Source organism: Typopeltis vanoorti, chromosome 11, assembly GCF_054136105.1.
Source record: "Typopeltis vanoorti isolate ZY-2024b chromosome 11, IOZ_Tvanoo_1.0, whole genome shotgun sequence".
Taxonomy (NCBI): Eukaryota; Metazoa; Arthropoda; class Arachnida; order Uropygi; family Thelyphonidae; genus Typopeltis; species Typopeltis vanoorti.
Window position 1 is genome coordinate 116,932,235 of NC_143559.1, and position 19,493 is coordinate 116,951,727.

The following is a 19,493-nucleotide window of genomic DNA, read 5'->3' on the forward strand; positions in this document are numbered from 1 at the left end:
AATTGGATGTCTATACTGTAAGAATCCCTTACTAACTTCTCTCTTGTGTTAATATATAAGATCCACTTACCATATAAGATCCACTTCTATGCTTTTATAACATCTCCTCTCTTTCCTCTGTTACTCAGACTTCAAAGGCTGTTCTATCAGTATGTCCTCTTATGCACAATTTCATTGGCCAGATATCATTGTGGTTATTCTCTGCTGAATCATCTTTTGATTTGTCTCCTCATCTCCTCTGAACCCATGTGACCATTTATAAGCAATAGTCAATTTGTCAGTGAATATTCCTACCAGTTAGTGTTCTTGTCAACACTGCTGTTATCTGTTGACTTAACCACCTTAGGAATGCAGCCTGTAACTCTCCTGTTGCACCAAAATGTCTAGCTTCATTGACTACATTTTACAATTACCAGACTCTGCCTGCTGTTGCAGCATTGAAGTGACACTCATTAACATTTGTCTATAGAACCAATCTTCTGAAATCACGATTCTAGTAGCAAGGCTTATACGTTGGTCAGACATAACTGGTAATTAGTTTACGGAATTAACAACGCATATAAAGTATATTAATTAAAGGTAACTTTAATGAATAACTTCTATATTTTGGCAACGTCACATTGCCATCTTCAGGAACATAAAGATATGGTATGTGCACGCAGGCACTAACACAAAGCAAATGAGGAAGAAAGCAAGAAACTAATATTGTTCCTAAAGTCCTAATGGTGCCCTCTTGCGGGCTAATTTGGTAGTCTTGGCAGTTGGGCTGAAGTTCTCATAATGTAAGTCTCCCAAATTTGGGGTAGTTTCATTGGGAGACTTACATTATGAGAACTTCAGCCCAACTGCCAAGACTACCAAATTAGCCCGCAAGAGGGCACCATTAGGACTTTAGGAACAATATTAGTTTCTTGCTTTCTTCTTCATTTGCTTTGTGTTAGTGCCTGCGTGCACATACCATATCTTTATGTTCCTGAAGATGGCAATGTGACGTTGCCGAAATATAGAAGTTATTCATTAAAGTTACCTTTAATTAATATACTTTATATGCGTTGTTAATTCCGTAAACTAATTACCAGTTACTTCTGAAATCAATTTGCAGACTTTATCAGCCATGTCCCTTATTACTATATTATTATTATTATACTAAACCAAATTATTATTACTATCAGCCAAACGCAATTGATCGAACTAAAATGCTCCGAAATTTCTGCCCTAAAGGATCCTACCTGGGGCCAAGCCTAAAAATAATATCATTTAATATTGAAGGTTTCTCCAATGTCAAACATGATCTCATTGCAAATATTTGCAGAGGTAATGACTGCGATGTGCTCTGCCTGTGCCGATGTGCACTCACAGAGGAGAAGGTGCTGCAAGACCTTACATCCATGGCATGAAACTCATCAAAGAAATACCCCACGATATATATGGCAGTGCAATATTTACAAAAGAGAACTTGATCCTGTCGTCCATTGACTCAACAAACAACAGAAACATTGAGATTATTACGATCACATTTAAAAATATCTCAATCACCTCAATCTATAAACCACCAGAAGAAGCTTTCTCCTTCCCTGACATCCTCCTCAATAATAATGCATACATGACTAATGTTGTATTAGGTGACTTTAACAGCCATAGTGTTAACTGGGGTTATATTAAGTCCAAGGAAGATGGAGAACTTGTTGAAAAATGAGCTGAAAACCTTTCTCTAAACCTGATACATAATCCAAAACTCCCTGCATCTTTCAACAGTGGCAGATGGAAGCGAGGCTATAACCCTGACCTCATATTTGTTAGCTCAAAAATATCCAGCATCTGTGTTAAAAAGGTTATAAATCCGATTCCACATACTCAACATAGACCTATAATGCTTCAATTCAACCCAGCAATTATGCCTAACACTGTCCCTTACAGATGACGATTTAATTTCCAAAAAGTAATTGGAAGGGTTTCATGGAAGATCTTGACCGTTCCATAGAAGAAGTCCCTCCAGACCCTCAAGAGTATCCAGAATTCATAAAAATACTGAGGAAAATCTCCACCAAACACATCCCCCAAGGATGCCACACAAACTACATTCCAGGCCTTTCCAGTGACATACAAGTCCAGTATGCTGATTACTTACAACTTTACAACACCAACCCCTTCTCAGAAGAGACTATCCAAGCAGGAGAAAAATTATGCTCCAAGATGGCAGAGGAAAGGCATTCCTCATAGAAAAAAGAAATCGAAACCCTTGGTATGACCATAGTAGCAGAAAGGCATGGAACTTTATCAACAGAATTAGGAAGGATTTCACTAAGCCATATGAGCATCCGCAGGTAACAGCTAATCAAATTGCTCACCAGCTGCTGCTGAATGGAAAATTCACTAAAAAACACACAAAAAATAAGATACTTAGAACCCCAAGTGAGGAACAAAATATGATTTTGTTCCTCACTTGGGGAACTCAGATTTCACCATCACTGAACTCACCGCTGCCATAAACCTATTAAAACCTAGAAAATCTGCAGGTCTTGATGATGTCTGTAATAAACAGATTAAACATTTGGAACCAGGATTAAAGAGTGGTTATTAAACCCATACAACACTTGCCTCAGAACCCTAAGGATAATAACTATCTGGAGGCATGTCAAAGTGGTGGCCTTTCTGAAACCAGGGAAAACTCCAACCGAAGCAAAAAATTACAGACCTATATCACTACTCAGCAACCTCTTTAAACTCTATGAAAGATTAATTTTGAATAGGCTACAACCCCTAATTGAACCCCATCTTATTGCTGAGCAGGTTGGCTTTAGACCAGGCAAATCCTGCACATCACAAATTCTCAACTTCACTCGATATATAGAAAATGGTTATGAGCAAAAACTAGCCACAGGAGTGGTCTTTGTAGACCTAACTGCAGCATATGATAACATAAACCATCTCATGCTAGAAATAAAATATACAGAATAACTAGAGACTATCGCCTTGTCCTCCTGATCCAATCACTCTTGGAAAACCGACGCTTTTACGAGGACCTTGGGGGTAGGAAGAGCCACTGGCACTACCAAAAAAATGGCCTCCCCCAGAAAAGTGTGTTATCACCATTACTTTTCAACATCTACGTCAATTATCTCCCCATCTTTCCAGGAACTAGAAATTTTATCTATGTTGATGACCTTCCCATAACTACTCAGTCAAAAAATTTCAAGTCCATTGAAACTAGTGTATCACTTGCCTTAAATAGTCTAACCACATACTATACCAGCAATCAACTAAAACCAAACCCCTTGAAAACCCAGACTGGCTTTTTCCACCTTAACAATAAGGAAGCTAACGGGAAGCTACAGATTTCTTGGGAAGGCTCTAATATAGAACATTCCTGGAACCCAATCTGCCTCGGTGTGACTCTCGATCGCACCCTCTCATATAAAACCCACATAGAAAAAACAAAGGCAAAAGTGAATGCAAGAAACAACATACTAAGAAAGCTTACCTCCTCCAAATGGGGTGCAGACCCTAGCACACTGAGATCTTCTGCCTTGGCCCTTTGCTATTCTTCTGCTGAATATGCCTGCCATGCTGAAAAACTTGATTCCAGCATTGAATGAAATCTGCCGCTTAATCACAGGATGCCTGAAACCAACACCACTAAAAGACCTGTATACTTTGGCTGGTATTGCACCACCTTCAATTCGAAAATCTGCATTCTCAGCTGATGAAAGAAGCAGACAAATGAATGATGAACGGCACCCACTATTCGGCCAGACCGCAGTGCCCCCAAAGACTAAGATCCCGACATAGCTTCCTGACAACTGTTGAACCACCTAAAAACCTCCCAGAGACAAGACTTCAACAATGGCTTGCATTATATCTTGAAAATAATACTGGTATTCCAACAGCCGAACATCTTCCGCGTGGTGTCCACTTGGACTGGAATACTTGGAAAAGCCTCAACAGACTCCGGACGACAGGACGCTGCAAACAAAACCTCATCAAATGGGGCTACCTCACTGGCCCAGACAATTGTGAGTGTGGGACAACCCAGTCCATGAACACCCTCTTTCTTGTCCCTTTCTTCCATCGCCTTGTACAAAAGAGGACTTTATATCCTGCACAGAAAGAGCAGTTGATTGTGCAAGATACTGGAGGAACATCTGACCATGTTTATTATACATAAGTTATGTATAGTTTCCTTTTTTTCATATTTAATTATTATTCCCTGTATAATTCACCTACCAAATCTAAGCTGATCTCATTGTAATATATCCTAATTTGTTGTAAATCATGTTGTACCACTTACTTACTACTGTACTACTTGTGTTTGGATATGAAATAAATAAATTATTGTTATGGTAACCTTCATGGAGTCAGTTGACTCATCATGAGAGGCCCATTCAACAAGCAACATATCTATCACAGTGAAGTTGGAAATCATTCACACTCCCTGCACAGTGCACTCTGGCACATCAACAACTCTCCATGTAAAAAATCTACTCTTCGCATTCTTCTTCACCACATCTTTATACAACTTCCAGGGATTACTTCTTGTTTTTCCCATCTTACCGTCCACTCTTTTTATAATGCCTTCTGTATTAATTTGGTATAATCCCTTAACCAACTTGAATGACTCTATCATATATCTTCTCTTTCCCTCCTACCCCCAACCTGTTTAATCCACATTTCCTCAACAGCTCTGCATAACAACCCTCTAGAGTCTCAATATCACTTTGGTCATTTGTTTTTGGATCCTTTCTAGTGTTTCCACATTACAATGAAAACTAGGCAGCCAAATCTGTACACAATAGACCATGTATGATCTAACTTATGCCTTATATAGAGGTGCCACCACTCCTTATCCCTACAGGTCAATGTACTTTTTATCATAGCAGCAATATGATGTGCAGTTTTTATAACACTTACAGTTGGATCCTCGGACATTTAGTCCACTGTCTATCTTCACCCGAAAATCCTGAATCTCATTATCTTCCTCAATTTTGCAAACTTTGCAAAATTGAGTTTTGCAAAATTGATACTATCAACATATCTTCAGCAGAACTGAATATTATCTGTTAGACCACCCCCAAATCATTAATATACAAGGTAAACTACACTGGCTCAAGCAGAATCATGGCCACACATCTCTTAAACTTGGCATTACCTTATATCACTGTCTGATATCTATCATTTTGCCACTCTTCTATCCAGTTTACAGGTCTATTTGCATACTCATCCATTTGAGTTTGCATAACAGCCTCCAGTATCAGATGACAGATTTAGTAGAAATACAAACACAATAAAAGATTTATTAAAAAATAAATTTCATACCGAAAATAACAATGAATAAACTGCGTAGTTTAAAGATGCAATTTAAATGAGGAATGCAAAGAATAAAAAGAATAGAATAGAATACTGCAAGCTAGAAAGATAATATCAAAAGTTTAAAATATAAAAAAGTTAAATCTTTAGCCTTTACTGTTTCTTTTACAGTTTATCATTTTGAATTCATTTCTAATTTACTCTTTTATTGTTGTACTTCCAAGATATTTTATTGATGTATTGTCTCAGTTAAATTATCAGGTTTATGAAGATAGTAAAAAATCAAAATATAAAATGATGGTACAACACAACAGAATTTCATGCCAGCTGGGGTGTTGCCTGGTTAAACATGGCCCCCATTGTTTATGCAAGGGAACCAGGGTGAACAGCAAAAAGTCAGCTACTGGAACAAATCCTAAATCACGCCCCAACTCAACATCACCAGAGTTCAAGATTGGTACTATCAACATTGGTACTATCAAGGAATAAGAAGCCTGAATGGCAAAGAAATGGAGCTATCTGAGAAATTGAATAAGTACCAGATCGACATAATAGGGGTGTCTGAAAGAAAAAAGGCAAAACTGGTGAGATCTTTCTGAGTAATAAATACAAATGTTATATTCAGGCAATAACAATAAAGAAAACGAAGGAGTAGCCATAGGGATTCAACACTGAGACTTTAGAGGAAGCAACTGACACAATAAGAAATGAAAAGTTGTTCCTCGTTGGGGGATCTAAATAGCAGAGTTGGAAATGATTGTCAGACTGTCAAAAATATTTTGGGAAAATTTGGAGAAAAGAGCAAAGCTAATAATGGCAAATGCCTGTTGGATTTCTGCTCAGGACATGGGCTGGTTATTAAAAACATGATGTTCCAACATAAAAATGTGCAGAAATTCACATGGAGAGAAGAGGCAAGGAATAAGAAAAGTCTCATTGACTATGTTATTGTTGGTAGTGATATTTTCTCCCTTGGGCAGTACACCAGAGTGTACAGAGTATTTGAAATTGGAAGTGATCACTATTTAGTTTTGAGCAGGATTCAATTTAATTTCATATTGAAAAGAAGTACATATAAGAAAATTTTAAAGGGAACAAAAGTTGAGCAGCTCTCACATAAAATACACAAACATTATACACAGCTAGACTAAAATACACAAACATTATTCAAGAAAAAAATTAAAGAGTTTGAGAATAGGAACCAAACCTTGGAGATTCAGTGGCAAGCCCTGAAGAAAACACTGATTGATTCAGCCAGAGAGGCATGTGGTGAGGTTTTCTGCAAGGATAGAAAAATCAGAACTCCTTGGTGGACACAGTAAGTTCAGGAGGATTCTGGAAGAAACGGTTGAGAAGGATTGTGGAAGAGAAGCTTAGTGAGAACAAGCTGGATTCAGGGCAAATTGAGGCTGTCAGGATCAGATTTTCACTTTACAACAAATAGTCGAGAAATTATTGGAATATAAAAGATCTGTATTTAAGTTTTGTAGATCTGGAAAAGGCATATGACAAGGTGCCAAGACAGAGGCTATTCAAAATGCTACAGTTGTATGGTGTCAGTGGGGCATTATGTCAAGTGACACTTAGTCTTTAAGTTGTAAGTGAACAGTTAAAATTGAAGGAAATGCAGGAAGATGGTTTAAATTTAATATCTGGTGTTAGACATGGATGTACATTATCTCCTCTGTTATTTATTATCTATTTAGATCATATTATGAAGGAAAGTGGTATTAAGCCTGATATCAAAATTGGAGATGTTGATGTCAGTTCTTTGCTTTATGTGAATGATGTCATACATCTAAATAAATCTGCTACAAGTCTGCAAGATTCCCTGACTAGATTGAATAACTGTTGTAATAGATATGGTATGAAGGTTAGCAACAACAAGACAAAGACTATGAAATAGGCAGAAGCATTGAAAATATCAACTGCACTATGAATGGAGAACCTATAGAACAAATAAAATATTTCAGCTGCTTAGGCACGATTTTTAGTGAAGATGGTAAATTAAATATGGAAATAGACAACAGAATCAGCAAAGCTGGTATGGTAAGAAGTCAACTGAATAAATTTATATGAAATAAGAGAAATTAGTTGAAACACTAAATTAGCTGTATACAAGACAGTGTTCAAACAAATTTTAACTTATGGATCTGAGAGCTGTGTCAGAAGTAAAACACTTGACCAAAGATTAGAGAGTGCAGGTATGAGAATCCTGAGAAAGATTAGGGGCATGAACAGATGGTATCAGTGACAATATCATATTAAAAACGAGGATATTTGGAAAGAACTTGACATTGTCAGCATCCAGGAATGAATGTATTAGCAGAGCTAATCTTTGTGGTATGGTCACTTAAATCAAATGTTCCCAAAACAAGTGTTCACTGCCAAGTTGGCAGGAAAAAGACCCAGAGGAAGACCAAGATATAGGTGGATTGATAAAAAAGTGCCTTAGAAGATAAAAATATAAGATCTGATAAGGTTGGAGTCTTGACAGGTAACAGATTGATTTGGAGGAAAATTGTAGATAGGAAGTTAGTAATGATGTAAATTTTTCATGTAGTACTATCATATCCTGTACACTCCTTGAGGGTGCATGTTAGGAATTTGATGATGATGATGACACTATATCGTCCTCAGTGTTTATCATTCTCTCATTATCACTGACCAACATCATCCTCACATAATCATTCTTCCTTGTACTGGCCATATTTGAAAAACTCCCTAGGTTTCTTTTAGTGTCATTTGCTAACTGCTGCTCGTACCTCACTTTTGCTGCTCTTATTAAGTGAATCATCTTCCTTGCTTGCGCTTTGTACTCCTCATGTTAACTGATTATCGCCACTCATCTTGTTCTTTCTCCACAATGCCTTTTTCTTCCAGATTGCACACTTCACCTCCTCAGTCGTCTATTTTAGACCTATCTTATTTAATCCCCTGATTAAGATAAGATTTGAAACTTGGATTTAAAAAAAAACAACAGACAAAGATTGGAAGCAGCACAGATGAAGTTTCTAATATCTCTCCTGGGACTTGTAAAAATAATCATATTATAAATTCTGAATATTTTTACGTATTAATATTGCTTGTTAGTTTTTGTTTTCATACACGCAGTGTCTGCACTTGTGATGTGCTCGTTATGAAAATATTATGTTAGAAGTAATATGTAAAAAAAAAAGTAAAAATTTTTTTTATAAACTGGCCGAGGGGGGAGGAAAAAATTTTTTTTTTAAAAAATTTTTTTAAAAATTAGTCGGAAATAATTTTTTCAAAAGGAACAAACAGAAAAAAAGGGAAATCTTGAAAAAAGTTTTTATAAACCGGCCAAGATATAAAGTAGGAAGGGATTTTGTTTTTAAAAATTTTTTAAAGGGATCCTAAAAAAAAAAAATTTTGTTTTTTTTATAAAAAATTTTTTTTAAAAAAAAAAAAATTTTTTTTGATGTAAAAAAATCATATTATAAAATATTTTTTATTAATATTTTTAAAAATATTTTTTTAAAATTTTTATTTATAAGAAAGTTTATTGTATTTTTTGTTTTTTTTTTTGATTTTTTGGGGTTTTTTTTTTTTCCCCGGGGGAATAGTGGTAATATGTTTCAAAACCTTTTTAAAAAAAAATCTTGAAACTAAGTTTTTTAAAAATTTTATTTTCCCCGGGGAAATAATATGTTTCAAGAAGGAACAAAGAAGAAAAAGGGGGCCCCCGGATCAAAAAAAAAAAAAAAATGTTATTTAGATAAAAAGAAAAACACAGAAATAAGAGAACGATTATATACTTAAAACATCATACAAGAAATAGAAGAATACCAGCAAAATTGGCTACACTACATAGAAAGAATGAAACAATAGGATTCCTAAACTATCACTGGAATATAAACCTTCAGGAAAAAGAGACCATAGACTTCCAAGACTAAGATGGGAAGATCAACCTCATCTACAGGAACAGGACATAAAAAAAGCTTATATCTAAATTGTTCAGACAACAATGACGACCTTTGGATTACACTTTCATTGCCTCTGCAAGATACTTCCTGAGTAGAGACCAAGCAGCATTGATTTCCTTCCCATGCAATTCCTCATTCCATGACATCACTGCAAGCTGCCTCCTGAGTTTGTCATAATCACCTGCGTTATAGTTTCACACATTACCATTTCTCACAAAAGTCCTGATATGTCTGGCCACCACCCAAGTGATTGATTCATGATCACTTTCACTAACTGGAGGAAGATGTGGCACTTCATTTACAATGATATCTTCTGATGAGATAATCAATCCAAGACCCTCAATCCACATGTGGCCTCTGTTATGTACTTCTTATGGTAGCTATTCCTCAAAAAAATTCATTCTCTTTAGCTCCTGATGCTGTCTCTTCATTACAGTATGTATTACCATAATTGAAATCACCCTTTTCTTATTAGCCAGGTCAATTTGTCTAAACATTTCCTTCTCACTGCCTTCCACATTACCAGATCTATAACTACACCCTATTAAACATTTCTTCTCATCCACCCCCACTTCATACCGTGCTGCTTCAAAACAACTGTCAATATTTCCTTGCATCTCCTCTAGGGAGGAGATGCAAGGAGCAAATTAGATTGCCATAACTCCTTGATCAATAACACTCTTTCTGTTTTGCTTTGTCTGTCTTCATGAAAGATTATGTATTCCTCCATCTCTATTCGTGACAGAATGTCATCCTCGTGTCTCACTCATACCAACAATTTTTGAGTTTATGAACTTTATCAATGCTATAATTTCTTTTCCCTTGTTTTGAATATTTCTATCATTTGTAAGCATAATACTAGCTCATTTCTGTTTCTATAACAAGTCCCACTAACTCCACTTCTTAGATATGACTCCTCTACACTCTCCCATGTCTATTCCTCTATCATCACTGATATTGCATCTTACCTCAGATCAAAATGTCGCCCCCACATCCTTGACTGTCTTAATCCTTTCTTGCACACTCACACACTCCTGAAACCATCATATACAATTTTAGCACATTGTCCCCCCCCCCCTATCCACTATGTGTTCCTTCTCTCTTATTCTCTTTCCTTGTACCACTCCTCTCCATTAACAAACTTGCCAACCTTACTCTCCTGGTCTTCTGCAACATCTCTTGCTTCCTCAGGTCTTACATTCACTTTAGTCATTCTCTTACAGCAACAGTTTCTTCAACTGATTCACACCAAATCCATTCAAATGTAGCCTATCTCTTTTATACAGCTCTATCTTCCTCCTGAAACCCATCCCACATATTCACAAAATGAACCCCTTTCTCCTCACACAACTCTGTTAGCATAACACTCATAATCTTCGCTTGCATTCTCAATCGTCATTATCATACTTGGGCAACATGCTTACCTCACATGCCACACTGTTATCTTTCACTCTCCTTAACATCCTCATGACATCCCTCCTTACATTTTTCTTGTTACCAGTCAAATCATTTGTGCCAACTACCGCTACCAACTCTTTTTCTTGCGTGTTCCTCTTATCCACGGCTTCAACCACCCTGCTTGTTCTACCGCCTGTAAAACAGTCGTACACCTTTTCACTCACCACACCTCTTATCATCAAATCTCCGAAAATCATTTGATATTTCTTTCAAACCTTTTGTCCCATTCTTCCTCACATTCTCATAAAATCCGTAATTCTCCTCAGTTCATTCCTCATATGTTTAATCTCTTGCCTCATCTTTTCCAACTCCACTTTCATCTTTAATTAGTTTTTCATTGCCATTTGTGCAAATTTCTTTTTCACTACTTTGCACATCCACTGTCTTATTGATCACTAACTCACCACTGGCTCCCATACTGCTTACTGCCACTAACTTGCCACCACCTATGCATGCTCTCTTACCACTCAACATCGCACAATTGGAAACATATAAGCACTTTCAAGTGCTTATTTCTGTCTCAGAAACTGATGAAATGCAAAACATTGCTTTTTTTTTCTAGGGCACTTTACTTAAACTGCAACTCTTTACTTGAATAGGAAAAATGATAGTAGTCACTTCAACAGAATAACAACTATGAAAATACTTAGAAAAGACTTATTTTCATTTTTTCATGAATCAGATGTTGGGTTTCAGAAACCAGACATCTATAAGTGATTCTAATAAATTACTGAGAAATAGTTGGTCACCATGTCACATAGTGAAAATATTGAGAAACTCTCTTCAGATTTACTTATCAGTGCAGAACCTGTTTATGGTTGTCTTTCAGTTATTCTCTTTTCCTATACATAAAATAACCCTAGCTCACTGATGTCAAAACCTGTGTGACAGTAGTGCTGTGAGTGATAATGATAGAACAAGATGGATAGGGAAATGGGCGGAGGGTCAGGATGGACAGGAAGACAGTATAAGGAGAGTGGCTGTTGGAATTAGTATTCGATGTGTGCATGGGGATGATCAGTATGTGAATGGAATGGTCTTGGGTGTACGGGATGTAGTCGATTCTGAAGAGATAGATAGGTTAAATGGTGATAAAGACAATTGGAAATGGTTAGGTGTAAGAGAATCACAACCTACAGATGGCATAGGCAGGACCAGTTATACATCTAAAAGTGAATTGCCATGTTCATTTACAAATGCCAGGAGCATCAGAAATAAGGGAGATGAAATGGTTTTGTTGATTGAATTTACTCACCCAAAAATTGTTGGAGTAAGCATAACATGGTTGGATAAGGATGATATCTTGACAGGAATATAAATGAAAAGATATGATGTTTTCTATGAGGAGAGAAAGGACAAGAAGGGGGGGGGGGGTGCTGTTGATGACAGAAGATGAATTATGTCTGTGCAAAGTGGAGATAAGAGATATAAGTAGTGGCAGTAGCTTTGAGTCAGTATGGTGTGAGGCAGAGGTTAGCGAGAAGAGATGTTTAGTCAGATGCTGCTATAGGCCAGGGAATGTGGAGGGTGATGATGAAGAAATGTATAAGCAACTTGGATTAGTGAAGAAGGGTAGGTTGATTATTATGGTTGATTTTAATTATGGCAGTCAGTATAGATTTGAATGAAATATTGGAATAAGGAGGGCACAAGAGGATCGAGAGTTTTAGATCTGATTATTTCATCAGAGGATGCGATTGTGAGTGGGGTTTTGCACTTACCTCCAGTTGGTGAGAGTGATCATGAAATGATCACCTTGGTTGTGACTAGTTATATGAAGACTTCTGTGAGGAAAGGATATATGTTGAATGACAAATGATTATGAGACAGCTTTGAGCTATTGCATGGAATGAAGTGTTAAGTGGGTGGGAGATAAATGCTGCTTGGGAACTGACCAAAAGATATTTAACAACATCAATGTACATATGTATTCTGAAGGTCAAAAGACTGAAAAAAATAAGGGGTCAAATGAATAAATTTAGGGATTGAGCATGAAGTTTGAAAGAAGAGGATACTGTGAAGACAGCACATAATGTATAATGGTAGGAGTATGAAGAGCAGGCCAGGAAAGTGACTCAGTTGGTAATAACAGCAAAACTACAGTATGAGCAGAAATTAGCAAATCAGGCCAAGGGGAAACCCTTGAGAGTTTTACAGATGTGTGGCAAGTAGAAATAAAAATAATTATGGTAAGATGATGCTAATGGATAAAAATGATAGAATGGTAATTACTGCAGAAGAGATTGTTGTGGTATTCAGTGAACTATTTATAAAGATGTTTCATCCTCATCAGGATTGAAGTCATGAAAAATCAAGTGTATAGGACATAGGAGGGGATGGCTTAATTGTGAGCAAGCAGGAGGTATGTAATGAAATAAATAAGCTTGATGTCAATAAGGCAATAGGATTTGATGACTTATCGCCACGTCTTAAGGGAATATTCCAGGATATTGGCAGTAGCAATGGCATGCCTGTTTAATAAGAGTCTCATAACAGCACATATTCCAAGAGAGTTGAAATAAGGTAAAATGGTTCCACTGCATAAAGCTGCGACTATAAATTTTAGGTCAATCTGTCTATCTGGAGTTATTGTTAAGTACTGGAAAGATGGTGAGAACTAGAATACAGAAATGGGTTGATAACAGCAGATGTTATGGCCTTACAGGAGGACTTGAATAGATTGTAGGAATGGGCAGGTAAGTGGAACTATCAGTTCAGCATTGCAAAGTGTAAGGTTTTGAAATTTGGTAAGCAGCAATTCATCACGGGGAAAATTCATTGAGAGGAAAATTCTTCAAGAGGAAAACTCATCGCAGGATAAATTTATTGCAGAAAAATTCATTCGGGGAACTATTTATTCATTGCAGAAAAACTTCACTGTAAACTTCCAATTTCACCTCCATAGCATAATTGGAAGAACGACGGTACATTGCAACCTTCGATTGGAATAGGCCTAAGTTCGATTCTCTTCATGCGGGACAAATCTTTATGTGGACTTTTTCAATTGAAGGTGAATTAGCCAATCTCATACGGAGGTAGCATGGTTTTTTCTCATGGAAACTCGGGTTTTTCATCCCTCATACAGATAAATCGGCTCTTCAAAACACACAATTTACAGACAAAAAATACTAGTTATGGTGGGAGGTAGATGGCGTTGGTGGAGATGATTGGTATTTATGTATTATTTGTTTAGATTTTAATTAGATTTTCATAATATTTTTATTCTTATACAATGAAAGTGATATATTTATTGATCGGTAAGCTTCCTAATTTCTGTTTCGTTGTAATTTTTATTCAGTTTAACCTAGTTCGGAAATCCTGTTCAAATTCCATGACCAAACATGGAAACCACTCAAATCACTTCAGGCCTCCAGTAAGCAGTGCTGTGGTCTCACATCAGATGACAAAATTCATCTCTTACCTAAAGACAATTACAAACATGTGCCCATTGCAAGTTTCTAATCCACAGCTCATTGGTGGAAGAGGGTACACAATCTAGTTGGTTGTTAATGACATGATATTTCTGATTACAGTTTATTTTTGACTGTTTCACAAGAGAAGTAATTAATTATGTACTTCACTTTGGGAGCATCTATCTATCTATCTGTATATATATATATATATATTTTTTTTTTTTTTTCTTTCAGTAAAGAAGACTAAAGATAAAATTTAACATTTCTTAGTACTATAAAATACTAGGAAAAGGTAAAGACTAGTATTGCACTTGCAGATGGCAATTTAGCTTATGCTGCTTTACGTAATGATTTTATTATTATTATTATTTGACACCTCACCTCCAGGGAGTCCAAAGACTCATCGAGGGAGGGCACCTACTCTACAACTCTCTGTCTCCACACTCAATCCACCAACGAACTGCAACTACACCAACCACCTACCACCCATCAGCACCACCACCACTAGTATTTTCACAGACAATTACAAACATCCATGCCCAGGCTGGAGAACGAATATGCTAACCACTTGACCAACCAGGCTGGCATAATTTAATTTACGTAATTTTATTATTATTTTCTTTATTATAATTACTCAAAAGTGAACCTATGATCTTAAATTAGCTCTGTAAACAATAGTACCGTACAACATGTCTTCCGTATGCAGGAAAAGTGGAGTCAATTTCAAAAATAGATGACTCAATGGATTCAATAACTGGAACATATCACCTTCTGAATTAGTTCAGATAAAATAAATCACACCTGGATGGATGTCTAAATGCACAGAACAGAAAAATAGTGAACGATGAGAAAAATAAATCTTCTTAAATATGGTGCTCTTTGTCCCTAACCATCCTATCCCAGTTCTGTAACAATTAATATTCCATTTAATGAGCCTGTAGTAAGAAAGAATATTAATAACTAATTGCAGAATAAAAATTTTCAGAAAGCTAAATATAATCGAAATATTATTTATTATTATTATTTGACACCTCCAGGGAGTCCAAGGACTCATCAAGGGAGGGCACCTGCTCTACAACTCTGTCTCCACCATTCAATAATCAACTGACCACAACTACACCAATGCCATCTACTGCCAACCACCACTGGTATTTCCACAGACAATCACAAACATCCATGCCCACAGTGGAATTCAAACCCGCAATTTTTTGTTTGAATTTAGCGTATCAGCCTTTTGGCTGGAGAGCTGATACGCTATCCACTCGGCCAACCAGGCTGGCTATTTCTTAAATTTTTTAACAATATTTCTTAAGTTTAAAAAAAAGTTTAAATTTTCTTATATGGAAAATATTTATTTATTTTTTCACATATATCTGTGATGAATTACTTTATACTGAATAAAAATTTCAAAAAGCTAAATATAATCGAAATATTAAAATAATATATAAAATATTTCTTAAATTTTTTAAAAATATTTCTGATATGGGAATTTTTTTTTTCCCACATATATCCGCAATGAATTTTCTTGTGATTAATTTTCCTGCAATGAATTGTCAGCGATGAACTGTCTGGACACAAAAATTCGGGAACTACATTGCACAAGTTGTGAAGTTGTCACATTCAGATAATGGCAGTGATGCAGAAATAAAGAAGTTATGATTCCATTGTATAAAGCTTCGATAAGGTCGCATATGGATTATTGTGCACATATTTGATAATCGGGTTTTCATCCTAACAAGGATATGTTAGAAAGGGTCCAGAGAAGATTCACTAAGGTGGTCATTGGTCTTTGGAATGTGGAGTATGAGGATGGATTGAGAGAATGTAAATTGCAAAGCCTCATGAATAGGAGGAGGGGGGGGAGGTGGATATGATTGAGACATATAAAATAGTTAGGGGTTGTTATCAGGTTGACATGGAAGAGATTTTTCATGGAATGGGAGAGGGGATCGAACAAGAGGCCATCCCTGATACAATATAAGAACAGTGAGCAGAGGAGCGAGCAGAAAATTCTTTGTATGGAGTAGAATGTTGGAGTAGGTGGTAAGTAGAGTGTGTTGCCTGTGTTGTGAATGTAGACACATTGAGTCAGTTTAAGGCACAGCTAAATGATCATTGTGTGCAGTAGTGTGTACCTCCTGCGACGAGTCTCTGACTCCATGGAGGTCTGATGTTAATAATAATAGCACCAGAATTCATAACTTTCCACTTATTAACACTGATAACCATATTCTAATACCCATAATTCTAGCCTATTCGTATTCAAATCGTTCTGCAAGTGCTGCATAGCATTCCTGATTAGCTTGCTTATATTATTATCAGCAGACAGCTGTGTATTGCTTATCCATTCTTCCCGGTGCCATTAATGTAAAGCTTGAATAACAATGGAGCAAGAACCAGTTCTGTATCACTAATCACTTTAAATCTTGCAGCCTGCTGCTTCCATACACCACTTTTTTGATATCTGTCAGTCAGATATCCTGTTATCCAAGCTAATAATTTATTATCCAATCCTGTATTCTCCAACTTATGTAACTGCCTTCCATACTGTATCCTGTATAAAGCCTTAGCAAAGTCCAAAAGTATCATGGTATATCCATTCCTCTTGTCTAACTCAACTGTAACATTATTTTAAAATTTGAACAGGTTACTCAAATGTGATCTTCCCTTGATAAACTCATGCCGTTTATCACAAAGTATAAATTCTCTAATCCAGGGGTTCTGAACCTTTTCCAGTGGCGTACCACTATATTTAATTCAAGATATTAAATGTACCAGTAAGCATATTTATTCTGGAAAAGCATGATTTGTTGGCAAAATAACCAATACTAGTGATTTATTTAGTTATTTATTATTTTATTCAGATATTTATTGGAGAAACCAATACTCTTTGAATCTATTGAATGGATTGTTCTTGAATTCAAATTGAACTTCAGTATTATTTTTGTATATTATTATACAAAAGTTTTTAATGATAATGTAAATTTAATTGTTTTCATTTAGTTGAATGAAATATTTTAAATAGAACTGTTAAATATTTGTGCATACATTTTTAATTCTCAACTGATGTTGTGAGTAAAAAAAAATATGTTAATTTACCCTTTTATTTTATACTCTGTTTTCGTACCACCCGGCAGTGGCTCACGTACCACCAGTGGTACGCGTACAATAGGTTGAGAATCCCTGCTCTAATCCATTTCTGTATGCGAATCCTTATGAACTTTAAAGTCTTCATCTTTACTTTAGAGATACTGATACGGTAATAATTAGACAACACAATTAGTCTTTGCACCACCCTTATTTAGTGAGATTATCATACGTTGATTTCTTTCCTGTGGAATCCCTGTGCCATGATTCAGATTTGTACAGCCAGGTAAAAGGTATAGCCAGTTCACCTGTTTAGCATTCATACTGATATCCCATCAGCCCCCTCTTGCTGAATTCTTATTCTGTTTATGCAACATCTCCAGTATCCACCTCTTCACTTGAGTTTCTTCATTCAGTTCACTGTTGCATACACCAGGTTGATAGCTTTTAGAAAAATGGACACTCAGGTGAACAATCCCTTCTGCTTTTGCCATTCACATACCATACACATTCATTAGAGTTATTCTTTCATATTCATTCTTTCTTTTATTTGCAACTTGATAGAATTTTTTTGGATTGTCTTGAGCTAATTTCTTTTCTCTCTATCTCTCTCTCACACACACACAGCTTTCCCTACAATACTTGTAACTCTTCTGGCCTGCTCCTTATAATTTTCATAACTGACGTCATCCTTATGCACTTAGTATTCGTTTCCCATCATCTTTGTCTTAAGAATCTCTTGCTTATTAAGATTGGACATCCATTTCACTCCTACTCTGTTTATTTTTTGAACTCTAGGTACACATTCAGATATTGCATAGTTGATGTATTTTTTTAATACTTCTCAATCACTGCCAATATCCTTACAATTTAGTAGCCTATACCATGGGATCAAATATAGTGTTTTCCTCGGTTTCTTATAATTTTCTGCTTTGTAGTTCAGCATGAACTTTTTCTGAATGGAACATTCACATAGTATCCACTTCCCAGGTTAGTATAGCATGATTATAGTTACCAAATGTGGCAGAACAGTTACATCTTAAATTGAAATCCTCTTCTGAGACACTGTAACTTTGTAATGAGGTTTAATACTCTTTGATGTGAACTTCCTTCTGTCGCTTGCTGCTTAAGGAAGTTATCTTACAACAGTTCAATTAATTCAGCTTCATTTTTCTGGAATATTTGTGAAAAAAGGAGGTGACATCAAAGTTCATCATGATATCATTATTCTTTAAAACTAAATTTTGGATTAAGGATTTGAAATGTGTAGAATTTTTCACATAAGAAGTGTGGCCACCAAGTAGAATTAAAGATTTATGTTACTGTTTAGCTAATATTTAAAGATGAGGGAGTCAGTAGCATCTACTATGGGAAGGAGAGGGTAATTGGGTTTATGAATTTTTGGCAAACCATTTATCTGGGATGTGGGGGGGGACTAAAAGTTTTGAGATTTTAACAACTTTTGGAGACCAAGATGTGACATTTTTTAGAAGCCTTTTTAATGTTTTCTCTGACACTTGATGGATCATTTAGTGGTTTATAAGTGGCATGGTCTCTGAGCAGCACATTCATTTTTCAATTATAATCACTAGAATTGAGGACAACAGTAGTATTACTTTGTCAGCTCTAGTAGTAATTATGTTATTGTCTTTGTGTAGTTTTATGTAGTACGTGGAGAGATTTCTTTTTTGGTGGTGATGTTTGTGATAAGATGTTAGAAACATTAAGAGGTAAGTTGTGCACACTGTGCTCTATATGGCACATGATTTCTAAAGTAGAAACTTGCCGAGGCACTATTGCATAGTTGTAATTAAGACTAAGCAGATTAATGGCTGTTTCTATGTATGGCATAAGGCTCTTATCCCACTCAATGTGATGGTTAGTAGAAGCAAAGTGGCATGAAAGGCCTGAAATGTCTTGTCTGTTATTTCTGACATATCCTATGTGTTCTTTCTTTCACGTTTCGAAGCTTCTAGATGTCTGACCTACGTAACTAATATGTAGTTACGTATTAGTTACGTAACTAATACGTAACTACGTATTAGTTACGTAATAATAATTTACGTAATTAAATACGTAATCTACTAACCATCACATTGAGTGGGATAAGAGCCTTATGCCATACATAGAAGATAACTACCATTCAAGAACCTTTAAAGATGGCTGTTTCATTGAATCTTTTTGATGACAAGTTAATGAAAACTTGTAATGGCTGATTCTTCACCTGAGAAGAAAAACTACAAAGATTTTTTTTTTTTTTGATATGCTTATCTTTTATTTCTGA

The 19,493-nt window shown here is 35.9% G+C and overlaps 1 protein-coding gene across 1 annotated transcript in view; it reads left to right on the forward strand.

Annotated features, from left to right (window-relative positions):
• The window catches only part of LOC150101976 (uncharacterized), a 283,338-nt gene that overhangs the window by 149,942 nt on the left and 113,903 nt on the right, over positions 1–19,493 (forward strand). The gene's annotated exons all lie outside the window — the stretch shown is intronic.